Here is a 14,701-nt window from a genome sequence, read left to right on the forward strand (position 1 = left end):
TTTGTCTATTCTAGTTTTCATAAGAAACTACCGGACGGAATTGGCTGAAATTTTGTATGAACCTTTGTTATGATAAGTTGCAGTGAACTAAGTATTATAGGATCCGTTTGATTCACAGGGTTCCTCTACCCGGTTATAAACTTTAACATGCTAGAGAGTATCCTAGATATTTATATGGCTACCATTCGCCCATGTATAGATAATTGTTATTACATCTGGGTTTTTGCTTTTCCCCCTTCTCTCTCACTCTTAGATAGTCCAACAAGAACCTTAAGTCTAATGGGCCTCGTACAATCGGCCAAGCTTCAACCTCTACCTCATCGTCGCAATTTCGTATCCCTGTGTCTGTTTTACAAGGACTTTAATGGAATGAGCTCTGATGAACTCATAGCACTTGTGTCCCCTCAACGTACGTACTCCCGAATAACCAGACAAACAGTAAGATTCCATGCCTTAACTCTTTAGGTTTTTAGGTGCTTCTTTCCTCAAACTGCTAGAATTTGGAGTTCTTTCCCTGTTTAATGCTTTCCTGACTGTACTGACCTGCAGAAGTTTAAATGTATAGTGAACAGACTTCCTGCTGCTCAAGTACCCACAATTCCCTGTTAGACATAATCTGAAGTAATAGTCCACTCATGTTCCAAGTGGCAACATGCGTTTTTTAGCGTAAAAAAGTTAATAAAAAGTTTATCTCACATTCCACGGCAGCAACCGATGCGTTGCAAAGATTTGTGGACATTATAGCTATTATTGATTTACACGCGTGGGTACCTAGTTTATATGCATCGACACAAAACAACTTTTATAAAGCAAGAATAAACGCAAACGAAGGATGCCGATGTAAGCAACCAAGAAAAAGCTTTGGTTTTTGTTAAATTTGTCACGTTTTTCAGTATTTGGCGCATGATTTTGATTTTATTGCGCTATACAAGATTTATATACATAGATTTTTTTATGAGGGAATCGGCACTTATCAAGGCCAAAAGGCCACTCGAGGACGATGGTTAATGCGTGTAAGGTGGTCTGTGAGACAACGCCATAATTGTCAGTAGTAGTGAAAATTCGGTAGAAGTTGATTATTTTAAGTAGAACACTCAAAAAAACTTCTTTACATTAGGTTTAGAAACGACCTTGTTGTAGTCGGCTGGAAAGTAGCCTCGCGGTATAGAGTTCCACATTCGAGCAGTTCTAGAAACCTTAGTTTGCGGAATTTGCGTTTAAATTTAACTACAAACAGAGAGTAAGGGAAACTATTTAAAGTGGTTTTAGTTAGACTAGTGCTTGTTGTGAATGTTTTGGGGTGAGGGCCAGGGGACATAGAAAAACTAAGTATTCTACTTAGTATAAGTTTTTCTTGACTATTAAAGGGAAATCGGAGATAGGTTCCTCTCCCATATGAAATGAAAAGTGTCAAATACATATATTTGACACTTTTCATATATATATATATATATATATATATATATATATATATATATATACACACACACATATATATAGGAGACAGTAGGAGTGGAAAATAAATTCACAGATACTATATATTGGAAAATATAGAATGAGCCATTTATTTAATAAGGATATACATAGATTTATTTGGGGATAATGGGGGCTCTTTATACCAAGGTATTTCGAGGTTTAATGCTTCTCATCAGAAGAATAGGGAAGGTGCTAGGTAACATAATGGGGATGTGACATCTAGCAAGGAAATCATCAGGAACGAAATAAATAAATAAAACTTTTGATGTTGTTAGGGGGAACGATATTAAATTCTAAGATAAGGGAGGAGTGCACTATATAAAGTGTAGTGTAAAAAAGGAGTATATTGTTTCTATCATATATTTAAATAATGTAAGTAGTTTATGTATTTAAGATTCAGGGGATGTAGGGTTAAGTGGGTTGTATTTCTATAACTGTATTCTGTAACCGAGACAACAAGAGCACTTAGAGACGGTGTGTTTTCAGGCGTAATAATATCATGAATATATATATATATATATATATATATATGTGTGTGTGTGTGTGTGTGTGTGTGTGTGTGTGTGTGTGTGTGTGTGTGTGTGTGGTTGTTTTGTTTTACGGCATATCAACCCTTTTCAGGTTATTTAATGCCGAATCTGGTGATTTTGAAGAACGATTTTTTTTAATATAGTATATTTGTTTTTTTAAGTCGTATTCTATTTAACCCATAGTTGGGACCCTAACAGGTGCTACCACTCCGAGTCAGAGTGGACCTGGGAGCAATGGCAATTAAAGGGTGGCTCCACACTCCCTAAGGCCTGCAAGCTGGGGCCCTCACCATCGGATATAGTTTAAGGTCATATATATATATATATATATATATATATGTGTGTGTGTGTGTGTGTGTGTGTGTGTGTGTTTTGCATACACCTATAACAACATTATTAATGGCGAATTTATATGGAGCTATTCTTTGACTAACAACCTGGCCAATTCTTAATACTTTAACATTTTATATCCAAGGTTTTCTTTCTAACTACTAGGAATAAATTTCAAGATGACCGTACGTGACCCGGCACGGTCGTGCTTGGGTCGAGATTGGACCACAAGACATTCACAAAATGGTATCCAACACGAATATTAGTGAAAGTGTTGTCGAAAGGTTCTAAAATCTCACGGATTTGATACTAGAAATAAAACCTCTTATACAAAAAGTAACAAAAAGTAACGCAATAATTACAAAAATGCAAAAAAGCAAAACAAAAGATCGCATACATCTCTTTCTTTTTCACGAGACAAAATGAGATCCCATTTTTATGATTTTCATCACAAAACTAATCACTTGTGTATGATCGATCTGTTGTTGTTGATCGATTCCAGAACGGCCAAGTCAAATTCGATTAACTGAACGAATCGTGACTCATTTAATAACGGCTTTACGTTTATCGATCACTTCGTCCATCGATTCTTTGAAGTGAGCCTTTCGGAAAATTATCTTTTTGTTTTATATTGTTGCTTTCATTTTTTTTTTTTAAATATTTTTCTTTGTAGAAATAAAACCCTCTTTTCTATTGAGGTCACCACTTATAAAACACAAAACCACTGAAGAATAAATGTCCATGAGCCGGAAATGATTACTAAGCGAAGATGAAGAACACTATGAAAGTACTAACACTGACCAATAGTATGAACAGCGTTAAACGACGTATGTGGGGGTCCATGATAAGAATTTGTTGACAGTGGATTCGAAAATGACAAAGTCGGAATTAGCAGAGAGAAAAGTAAGAATTCGATGGTAAACGGCCGTTGCGAGGGCGCAAAGTAATTCGCAATGGTAATCGAAAGAAACAAAAAGTAGACACTTGTTACTAGGAATCCAGGGAAGACTACGCATTGATGCTAGTGAGTGATCGCTGCAAATGATTTATGTGAGAACTCCTAGTGAGTAATCAATAATTATAAATTATTGATTACGATTTATCCAAAGTGGTTAAAAAATGTCATCCTGGATGCTGCATGTAATAAAGAATATTAATAATAATTCTTGAATTAATGCTCATAATCTCCTCATACGTGCGAGACTAACATCAACGCTTTGAGCTGCATTTTCTTAATTTATAAGTAGAAAGACCCGGTGTTGTTAAGGATCGAAAGAGGACTAACGAATGTTCCTCGAATCTAATACGTTTTATTGTCGTTGATATAGCCCATTTTTCAATTAAACCCATGGATAGTTGCACCAGAATGATTTTTAATATGCTTCCACACAGTGACTTAATCCACAATACATTATAGTATACATTGCACTGTAGAGAACCTATAGTTGGTTTTATCAAATTATTTTTACATAATAGTTTGACTTAAAGTTTAAAATGCAAAAGTTAAGTACTGTGGTGCAATTGTTCATTAATATGAATATTCATTTCGAACGCGCCTCTGTCCTATCCGATAACTTACTGGTGATTGTATACACCGGATAATTCTGCTCATGCCGCGATAAAACTTCTCAAATGCAGTTGAGATAAGCAGTTTAAGGGTGTTAACGTTGATTCAAATTGGACTATTCCTTCCTAATTTTTTATGCTTACAGACACTATTATTTCGTGCTTATGCATGCATCAGTGTAGGAAGTCAAAATTACTCTTGGCCAGTAGATCAGAAGTCATTCAAAAAATCATTCTTGAGTTCATATTTCCTCCAATCCACTGGCAATAAACACAGTGTATATATATATATATATATATATATATATATATATATATATATATATATATATATATATATATATATATATATTAATGTGATAGCGTGTTAGTTATTTTCTGTGTCACACTTACATCCGGGTCGTTTAATTGTTATGTACTTCCATTTCTTGTGAAAAATAATTTTATCAAGAATTCTTCATAAGTTTGGGAGTCGGTTTCGATTATAGTTAATGTAATTCCAATAATCTATTTTTTTAAATAATGTTATCAAGAATTTTTCATAAGTTTTAGTTTCGGTTTCGATTATAACTGGAGAAACTAAAGTTGTATATATATATTTAGTTGTATATATATATTTCAGTAGATAAAGTTAGGACTTTATTTAAGTAATATACTTAATATATACTATTACTGCAAGCTTGCTTATATTGGAAATGCTTGCTTCCTAGCTAGCCAATCAAAGCATCTAATATAGTTAGTCTTATTTTCAATTATATTCGAAATATAATACAGTGACATTAGCAAAGTAAAAGTCACCTATGAAAACGAACCTCCTAAAGTAAAACCTTGAATAATTATCTAAACTCAAATGTAAATTAATATTAAGCCGACTTTACAAATTGATAAAAAACTTCCACCCATTAATATGGGAGGGGAGATTATCATCAAAAGTGTCCTGAATTGATATTAATAAGTGACGTGTACCTATTCCCCTCCTCCCCCTTTGTTTTTTTTTTGTTTTTGTTTTTTGTTTTTTGTTTTTTTTTAATGGAGAGTAGATAATACAGTGGATGTGTTATCGGCAGCCCCAGTAACTCTCGCTTCTCCTTTTTTGTGCCTCAGTCCTCATTCAAATGAGTGATTTTTCTGACAAAGGGTGAAGAAAAAGGTCGGTAGTACTTGGTGAACAGTAGTCTGAGATGTCGGATATTTTTCTGTCTCTATGTCTATCCTTGTGGCCATGTCACTAGTAAGGGTGCTGGAGGTAAACGTTTTGTCTGGGCTGACGTTATCCGCCTGATAGTCAGGGACCCGAACCTTGGATTAACCACTAAGGAGGCTGTCCTATCAGCAGGCGCAATGTACTGAGACTGCTGTATTGCCATTAGGTGAATGGATTCTGGACCATGTAGTAGTCTCTGGTGCGGCCTCTCGATGCCATACTAATGGGTAAGTGTTACGGCTTTACCTTTTCATGTGCTACAAAAAAAAATTCCTGTCTTTGTCTCTCTTACTTTCCCTCTCTGTACTGCTCTAACCAAGTATGCCGACCTGTTCAACAAATCCCAAAACCTCAACATGAATTATCTCCAGAAAAAAAAACTCGAATAAACCTAGCACCCCATCTTCCAACGTAGACCCCCTACTACCAGGTCTCCTTCTCCAACATCAGGGGTCTACGTTCGAAGCTTCCAGAGGTTGAACCCCAATTACAGAAGACGAAACCGGACATATTCTTTCTAAGTGAAACTGGAATAGGGCCGACCACTTCCCTAGATGAGTTCATAATTAACGGATACTCTAACTTAACATCTAAATGAAATTTTGACATTTGATTGACATCTACATAAAATTTGAATCACATCTATATTAAATTTGATTAACATCAAGATAAAATTTGATTCACATTTACACTAAATTTGATTAACATCTACATCAAATTTGATTCAAATTTACATTAAATTTGATTCACATCAACATTAAATTTGATTCAGATCTAGATTAAATTTGATTTACATCTTAATAAAATTTCATTTACATCTGCATCAAATTTGATTAACATCTACATTAAATTTTCTCCACATTTACATTAAATTTGATTCACATTTACATTAAATTTGTTGCACATTTACATTAAATTTGATTCACATTTACATTAAATTTGTTCAACATTTGCATTAAATTTGATTCACATTTACATAAAATGTGATTCACATTTGCATTAAATTTGATTCACGTTTTCATTAAATTTGATTCACAGATACAATTTAATTCCCATCTACATTAAATTTGATTGACATCTACATTAAATTTGATTGACATCTACATTAAATTTGATTGACATCTACATTAAATTTGATTGACATCTACATTAAATTAGATTGACATCTACATTAAATTTGATTGAGCTCTACACTAAATTTTATTAACATCTGCATTAAATTTGATTGACATCTACATTAAATTTGATTGACATCTACATTAAATTTGATTGGCATCTACATAAAATGTTATTCACATCTGAATTACATTACATTTTCATCTACATTAAATATCATTCCCATCGATATAAAATTTGATTGACATTTAGATTAAATTTGATTGACAGTTAAATTAAATTTGATTTATATTTACATTAAAATTAGTTCAAACCTAGATTAAATTTGATTAACATTTACAATTAATTTTTTTATTCACATATACATTAAATTTGACTCGCATCTACATTAAATTTGATTGATATCTACATTAAATCTGATTCACATTCATCTTGAATTGATTCACATTTACATTACATTTAATTCACATCTATATTTAATTTGATTCTCATTGACATAAAATTAGGGTGACATTTAGATTAAATTAGATTCACATTTAAATTAAATTTGATTTACATTTACATTAAAATTAGTTCAAATCTAGATTAAATTTGATTCAAATTTACATTAAATTTGATTCACATCTGTACTAAATTTGACTCACATCTACATTAACTTTGATTCACATTTACATTTAATTTGATTCACATCTACATTTAATTTTATTGATATCTACAATAAATTTTATTAACATCTACATTAAATTTTATTCGTATTTACATTACATTTGATTCACATGTACATTAAATTTGATTCACATTTATATAAAATTTGATTGACAACTACATTAATTCAAATCTACATAAAAGTTTATTGACATGTACATTAAATTTCACTGATATCTACATAAAATTTGATTTACATCAAATTTTATTCAAATCTGAATTAAATTTGATTCACATTTACATAAAATTTGATTCTCATCTACATTTAATTTGATTTTCATCTAAATTAAATTTGATTGTCATCTACATTAAATTTGATTCACATTTATATTAAATCTGATGAACATTTATATTATTTTCTTAAATTGAGATTATATTTACATTAAATTTGATTGATATTTGCATTAAATTTTATTCACATTTACACTAAATTTGATTCAAATCAACATTTATTTTGACTGGCATTTATATTAAATTTGATTCACATCTAAATTTATTTGATAAACATCTACATAAAATTTGATTTACACCTAGATTAAGTTTCATTGACATCTAATAAAAATTTGATTCACATCTACATTAAATTTAGTTTACATTTACTTTAAAATTAGTTAAAATCTAGATTAAATTTGATTGATATGTACATTAAATTTGATTCACATTTATGTTAAAATTGATTCACATCTAGATTTATTTACATTTATTTTATATTTAATTCATATCTAAATTAAATTTAAGTCACATCTAGATCAATTTTATTAACATTCACATTAAATTTGATTCACATCTACATTAAATTTGATTGATATCTACATTAAATTTGATTGACATCTAGATATAATTTGAATCATATTTGAATTCAATTTGATTCACATTTACATTAAATTTGATTCACATCTAGATAAAATCAGATTGACATCTACATTAAAATTGATTAGCATCTACCTTAAATTTGATTCAAATTTAGATTACATTTGATTCACATTTATATTAACTTTATTCACATTCAAATTAGACTTGATTAACATCTATGTTATATTTTATAGATATCTACATAAAATTTAATTCACATCTGCATTAAATGTGATTCACATCTATATAAAATTTTATTTCCATCTACATTAAATTTGATTGACATCGAGATTAAATTAGATTCACATTTAAATTAAATTTGATTTACATCTAGAGTAAATTTGATTGACATCTGCATAAAATGTTATTCACATCTACATAAAATTGGATGTATATTTACATTAAAATTAGTTCAAGTCTAGATTAAATTTGATTCACATTTACATAAGAGTTGACTCACATCTACATTAAATAGGATTCCTATGTACATTATATTTAATTCACATCTACATTAAATTTGATTCACATCTACAATCAATTTGATTGACATCTACATTAAATTTGTATTCACATTTATATTAAATTTGATTCACATTTACATTTTATTTTATTGACATGTACGTTAAATTTGATTCAAATTTACATTAAATTTGATTGACATCTACATTAAATTTCATTGACATCGAGGTTAAATTTGATTCACATTTTTAAAAAACATATTCAACCCACATTAAATTTGGTTGACATCTTAATAAAATTTGAGTTACATTTACATTAAATTGATTCACATTTTCATTAAATTTGATTGACACCTACATTAAAGTAAACTCACATTTACATTAAATTTTATTCACATTTAAATTAAATTTAATTCACATTTACATTAAATTATTCAAATTTATATTAAAATTTGGTTCACATTTTCATTAAATTTTATTCAAATCTACATTTAATTTGATTCACGTCTGCATTAAATTTGATTGATATCTATATTAAATGTGATTAATATCTAAATTAAGTTTGATTCATATTTACATTTTATTTGATTCAGATTTACATTAAATTTGATTGAAATATACATTAAATTTTATTCACATTTATATTAAATTTGATTGAAATCTACATTAAATTTGATTGACATCTACATTTAATTTGATTCACATTTATATTAAACTAGCGAGGGGTACCCGGCGTTGCCCGGGTGTTTGGAGGCGTGTGTGGAAACTCCGGGGGTGGGATTAAAAAAATGAGATCGAACCCGAACCGTTGGGGCAAAGTTGTAAATTAAAGAGTGAAAAAAAAAGTTCGACGTTAACCATTGCCCCACCGCGAGATGCTAACGGAAACACGTTTTAATGAGTTAATGAGGTAAAGTTTGACTGCGGGGCGGGTACGCTTCGAAAGATGTTATAGGAAAAAGACTAACTCACATGCGGCGAGTGACAAATGTTGATTATTTATCTTCCCGAAATCGAGCAAATTAAATAGACAGGCGAGCTTCGTGGTTAACTGTGAGATATTACGATTTATATGTGATATAAAAAGTTGTGAACCGACCGACCGCTTCTCTTTTGTAGACATACAGAAAAAGCGAACATACATACATACATACATTTTCGCTTTTATATTTATAGATTTGATTAACATCTACATTAAATTTGATTCACATTTATATTAAATTTGATTCACATCTACATTAAATTTTATTGACATCTACATTAAATTTGATTCACATTTGCATTACATTTGATTCACATCTACATTAAATTTGATTCACATTTACATTAAATTTGATTGACATCTACATTTAATTTGATTGACATCTCCCCCCCCCCAAAAAAAAGGAGGATTGATCTGTAAGTTCACACTTGTCTGTCCGTCCGTTCGTCTATTCATCTGCCCGCACTTTTCTCAATAACAACACCTTTGAATTTTTTGAAATTTCGCACAAACATTAAACATGAATGAAATGTAACAGAACGGATTTTCAGGTGAAACTCCGGCTACCCCCACCCCCTAGGGGTGTCTTTCACGTTAAAATGGTTAAAATTGACATTTGTGTGCTTATTACAATAGTTGATGCCTTGGATTTTTATAAACTTTTCTGAAAAGTTGTAACTAACTTATTTCTGTATAATTTTTTATCTATACTTCTGGACAACTCTTAGGTGTGCCCAAGGGGCTCTTTTAGAGCTAATAAAACGACCCCATTTTGGGAAATATTTTACCATCTTTGTCCAAAATTTCTGTGTGTGTCTATTTAGCAGTTTTGCATGGAGCTCAACTCAAATTCAAATATGTTAAGGCCTTGAGGACTTTTAGGTGTAATGATGGATAGTCGTTTCTCTTTTGCATGGTGCAGATATGAAATTTACATATGTTAAGGCCTAAATCTGTTCAGTTTCACCATGATTTGACGTCCCATGGGAGCTTTTTGGGATAAATGAGGGGGGTGTCAAATGCTGAACCTAGTCATTTTTTATGTCGCGTTCACTGTGCACTCACGGGGGGCAATGCATGCTTCACTTGTTCACATATGAAATCATTAACTATCTAATTTGCTGCTAAATATTAATAAAACATATCTGGGATGATGTATCGTTTTAATCATTTCGGGAACGAACCTCTCCTTTTCAAAAAAAAAAAAAAAAATTAAAATGTATTCGCGATATATAATAATAGATAATACAATTGTCTGAAGCGTCTTTTGGCCACACACTTTCACACAACACAAAACACGTACTATCGCTACTTTTCAGACACGTCATCGTTTATGATGTTTACATCTATATAGTTATATACGGTTAAAGTGCACCGTTGAAGGCTTTTGATTCTATGCTTGCATTATACCGACCGCATAAAAAGAAGCACATGATTCATGGCGGGTCTCTTAAGGGACATTAGAATCAATGAGAAACTTGCTGCCGGGATCTGAAGAACGTATAGTCTTGTAAAGCCCAAGAGAACCAAAGGATAAGAGTTTGGAATCGAGAAACTCGCTTGAGAAGATAGTGAAGGAAAGAAAGTGAAATAAACTGGAATGTCCACAAACATAACATAAAGCAAATTATATATATATATATATATATATATATATATATATATATATATATATATATATATACAATATACAATATACAATATACAATATATATATATATATATATATATATATATATATATATATATAATAAAGGTCATGAAAGTACAAATACAGACTTATAAACGAGTTCCAAAGGATCGAATGTGAAGTATTTGTATTGCCATAAATTTATAGATAATTAACGCTAACATAGTACTCAATAAGTTGCGGACCTTGCATATTTCTTTTCTAATGAAAATTGTTCCAGAAAAGGCGTCAAGCCATTTGATGTAAGGTGCTTAAAAATATTACTTCAAGGTAAAAAACTAGCCAATGGTAAGGGTTAGATACGTAGATTCAAAACCAGAAAACGGAAATTATTCCTTTTTTTTTGTCAGAAACATCGCTTATGAAGTGTAAAAACTAATGGACAAAATAAAAAAAAAAAAAAACATATGTTATATGGGTTCCTGAAAGTTAACCTAATGGTGACTTTCTATTTTCTATAGATGACCCCATTTATTAAAAAACATACGATTTCTAAAAGGAAGTACTAACATTAAAATTTCACGTGTCAACTTTTTAGCCTAATCAGATTATAAGATTACAGATTATATTTAAATGAACCTAGTATTACGCTTTTCTAAAAACAATTGACGAATATTATTTTTTTGTGTTGATAAAGCATTGCTTTCAGATAGGAGATCCTACTGTTCAACGAAATCTACCGAGTAGTACGTGTTATTAGTATTACTAATCGAATACAAAAGATAAAATGTTAATGCTGACATTATACAAAAAAAATACTGAACGCTTATGTCGCCCTAGATTCAAAGCGGCAATAGAGGCACATGTTCCCAGACGGAAGTTCTGTAGATAACCCCACTCTCCTCAATGGGTTATTTTTTCTTGCGCAGCTGCCATTTCACAAAGGCAGCATTTGTACTGCAGATTTATCCGACATAAATCCAGTACAAACAGACAAAAGTTTATAAAAGCTACAAGTAAGAAGTAAGAAAAAAATAGCGAATATAACGAACCCACCAGAAAACGCATCTTCACCAATGTAGTAAATAATGGGCAATCAACAATTCCCCTACTATCCAATAATCATAAGGTTATTTACATGGCAAACGAGAACGCTAATATGCTTGCCCATCGAGTTGCCCCAAACTCCGCTTTGAACCCAATAAATCGCTTCCTCCCTGATTTTTCTATTGCGGACAGAAACTACACTAGAAGATCTGAAATTCCTCCTACTCAAATACATGATATCATAAAAAAACCTAGACACCTCAAACACATGTGGACCTGATCTAATCTCAGCTGTACTATTAAAAAATGTCTCGCTGAGGTTCTCTCCAAACTCTTCAACAAATGCCTTAACGAATCTTGCTTTCCTGACTGCTGGTGCCAGTTTACAAGAATTCTGTAATGCCTGTTTACAAGAATTCTGTAATGCCTGTTTACAAGAATTCTGGCGAAAGAACTGATCCATTAAATTATCGCCTCATTAGTCTCTTCCCACTTTTCACCGAAATATTTGAGTCCATAATTAATCAAGCTCTGATCTACGACCTTACAGTTGCTAAACTTTTGCTCGACTATCAATATGGACGTAAGAAAGCCCTCTCTACTACAGATATCCTAACTGGAATCTCTGAACTTATATACCATGCGCTGGATAAGGTAGAGAAGGGTTGGTCAGTAGCCCTAGATATATCTAAGGCTTTTGACATGGTATTGCACTATGGTCTTCTCATGAAAATCAGATAATATGGTATTACTGGACGAATACTTAACAATTTAATCTTTCTTAAATAAGTGAAGAATCCAGGTTGTCCTCGACGGTCTTACATCCAAACAATACGATATAAATGCGGGTGTACCTCAGGAGTCGATCCTTGAACCTTCATTATTCCTGATATTCATAAATGACCTCCCTGATAAAATTGTCTCTGAGATGAGTATATTTGTTGACGATACCACGATCTTTAACACGCATGAGATGAAAACGAATGAACACATATGGCGGAGACCCTAGAGGAAGACCTTCAGTCTGTAGTGTAATAGAGACAAAAATGAATAGTATCGTTCAATGCTGCCAAGACTAAGCTCGTTTCCTTAAATAATGCCTTAACGAATCTTGCTTTCCTGACTGCTTGTGCCAATTTACAAGAATTCTGTGGTGCCAGTTTACAAGAATTCTGTGGTGCCAGTTTACAAGAATACTGGTGAAAGAACTGATACATTAAATTATCGCCTCATTAGCCTCTTCCCTCTCCCCTTTTCCCTAAACCACCAATAGTTATTGCTAATGATACATTACTTGAAAGTACTTCGTTTAAATTCTTCAGCTTTACGTTTACAGGGAACTAGAGTTGGAACAAATACGTCGAGCGCACTGCCCTGAATGCAGCGAGGACAATGGGCTCTCTCTCTACCGTGCTAGAAAGTTATTTACGCCTAAAAATATCCTTACTTCTACAAGGCTACCATTCGCGTGTGTATGGCGTATTGTTATCACATTTGGGCTGGTGCATCTGCTACTAGTCCTGGACAGGGTTCAAAAGAGAGTTGCCACCTAATAGGTCCCGAACTGTCAGCTTAACTTCAACCTCTGTCCCATCGACGAAATGTTGCATCCTTCTGCCTGTTTTTAAGTATTTAAATGGTAGATGCTCTGACGAACTACAATTCCTTGTATCCCTTCGATGTAAATAACCCTGACAAACAGCAAAATCAAACCCCTACAGAGTACAGATACCTAGATGCCAGAAATCCTTCTACTCTAATAGTTTCTTCCCCAGAACTGCTAGTCTTTGGAATTCCCTTCCGGATTTTTGCTTCCCGACTGCACTGATATGTCCTAGATAGTAGCTCCCTACAAAGTGGCACAGTGCATTGGTTGGGGTGAAAATGCAATAAAAAAATTTGGTAGTTGTCCGGGAGAACGTAAAAAATGTTTAAATTCTGATTGCACCGTATCGTAATTTGAAGTCGTCGATGGTTTTTAGATCTGTTAATCCGTGTTATCAGTTATGAAACATCGTATCATCTTGAGAAATGTGATGGTTCCTGGATTAGTTATTTTTATTGTTCCCTTTGGTGTTGTGTTATTCAAAAAACTAACTGGATCGATAATCGGGGTTTGTTTGAAATCCGTACAACTTAGGCCTACCTCCACAATAGTCTCTTGCACTTTTAAAATATCTAACAGAAATGAATGATTCGGAAATAACGTTTTTATCTAGTGAAAACGCTGACAGCATGGACGGGTAGCGGGGCGGAGTGTGCAGAATGACAAAGAGATAATGTGTCCGTTTGCCCTACCCATGCTCGCCACTCTCTTCTTATCTCTGGGTTGTCTGCTGCCTCTATTTTATTGGCAGGGATGATGTCAGAACATTCCACCACGCATTAGCTGACATGTCGATCAGTCTCACTGATCTATCCTCGAGGATTCTACGTCCCTCATTTTGAACTTTTTTGGCATAATTCCCGGGACACTTTGACCCATGGTCGCTGCCTTGAGCAAGGATCTGATCGACATTCCTTTGACTCATCTTCGCAAGCTCAGACAGCCAACCGACCACCTCTGCCACTTGCAACTCTCTCGCTCTGTAACATTGATTGTGCTGATTTTTACGCAAATCAAATGAAGTTAAGAAAAGAAATGAGTAAAAGAAAGGGGAGAGTAAAGACAATACGAGAAAGAATGAAATGTCGTAATGATAACAAGCCAGGGGGGGCTTACTACAAACTTAAGAAATTTTTTATTTCTAGTTAATTTAAAACATTATCAATTTCATCCTTTTCTTCCTGCTCTTTTGTTTCCGT

The sequence above is a fragment of the Euprymna scolopes genome, chromosome 10, assembly GCF_053919585.1.
Source record: "Euprymna scolopes isolate OS-2025 chromosome 10, ASM5391958v1, whole genome shotgun sequence".
NCBI classification, from domain to species: Eukaryota; Metazoa; Mollusca; class Cephalopoda; order Sepiida; family Sepiolidae; genus Euprymna; species Euprymna scolopes.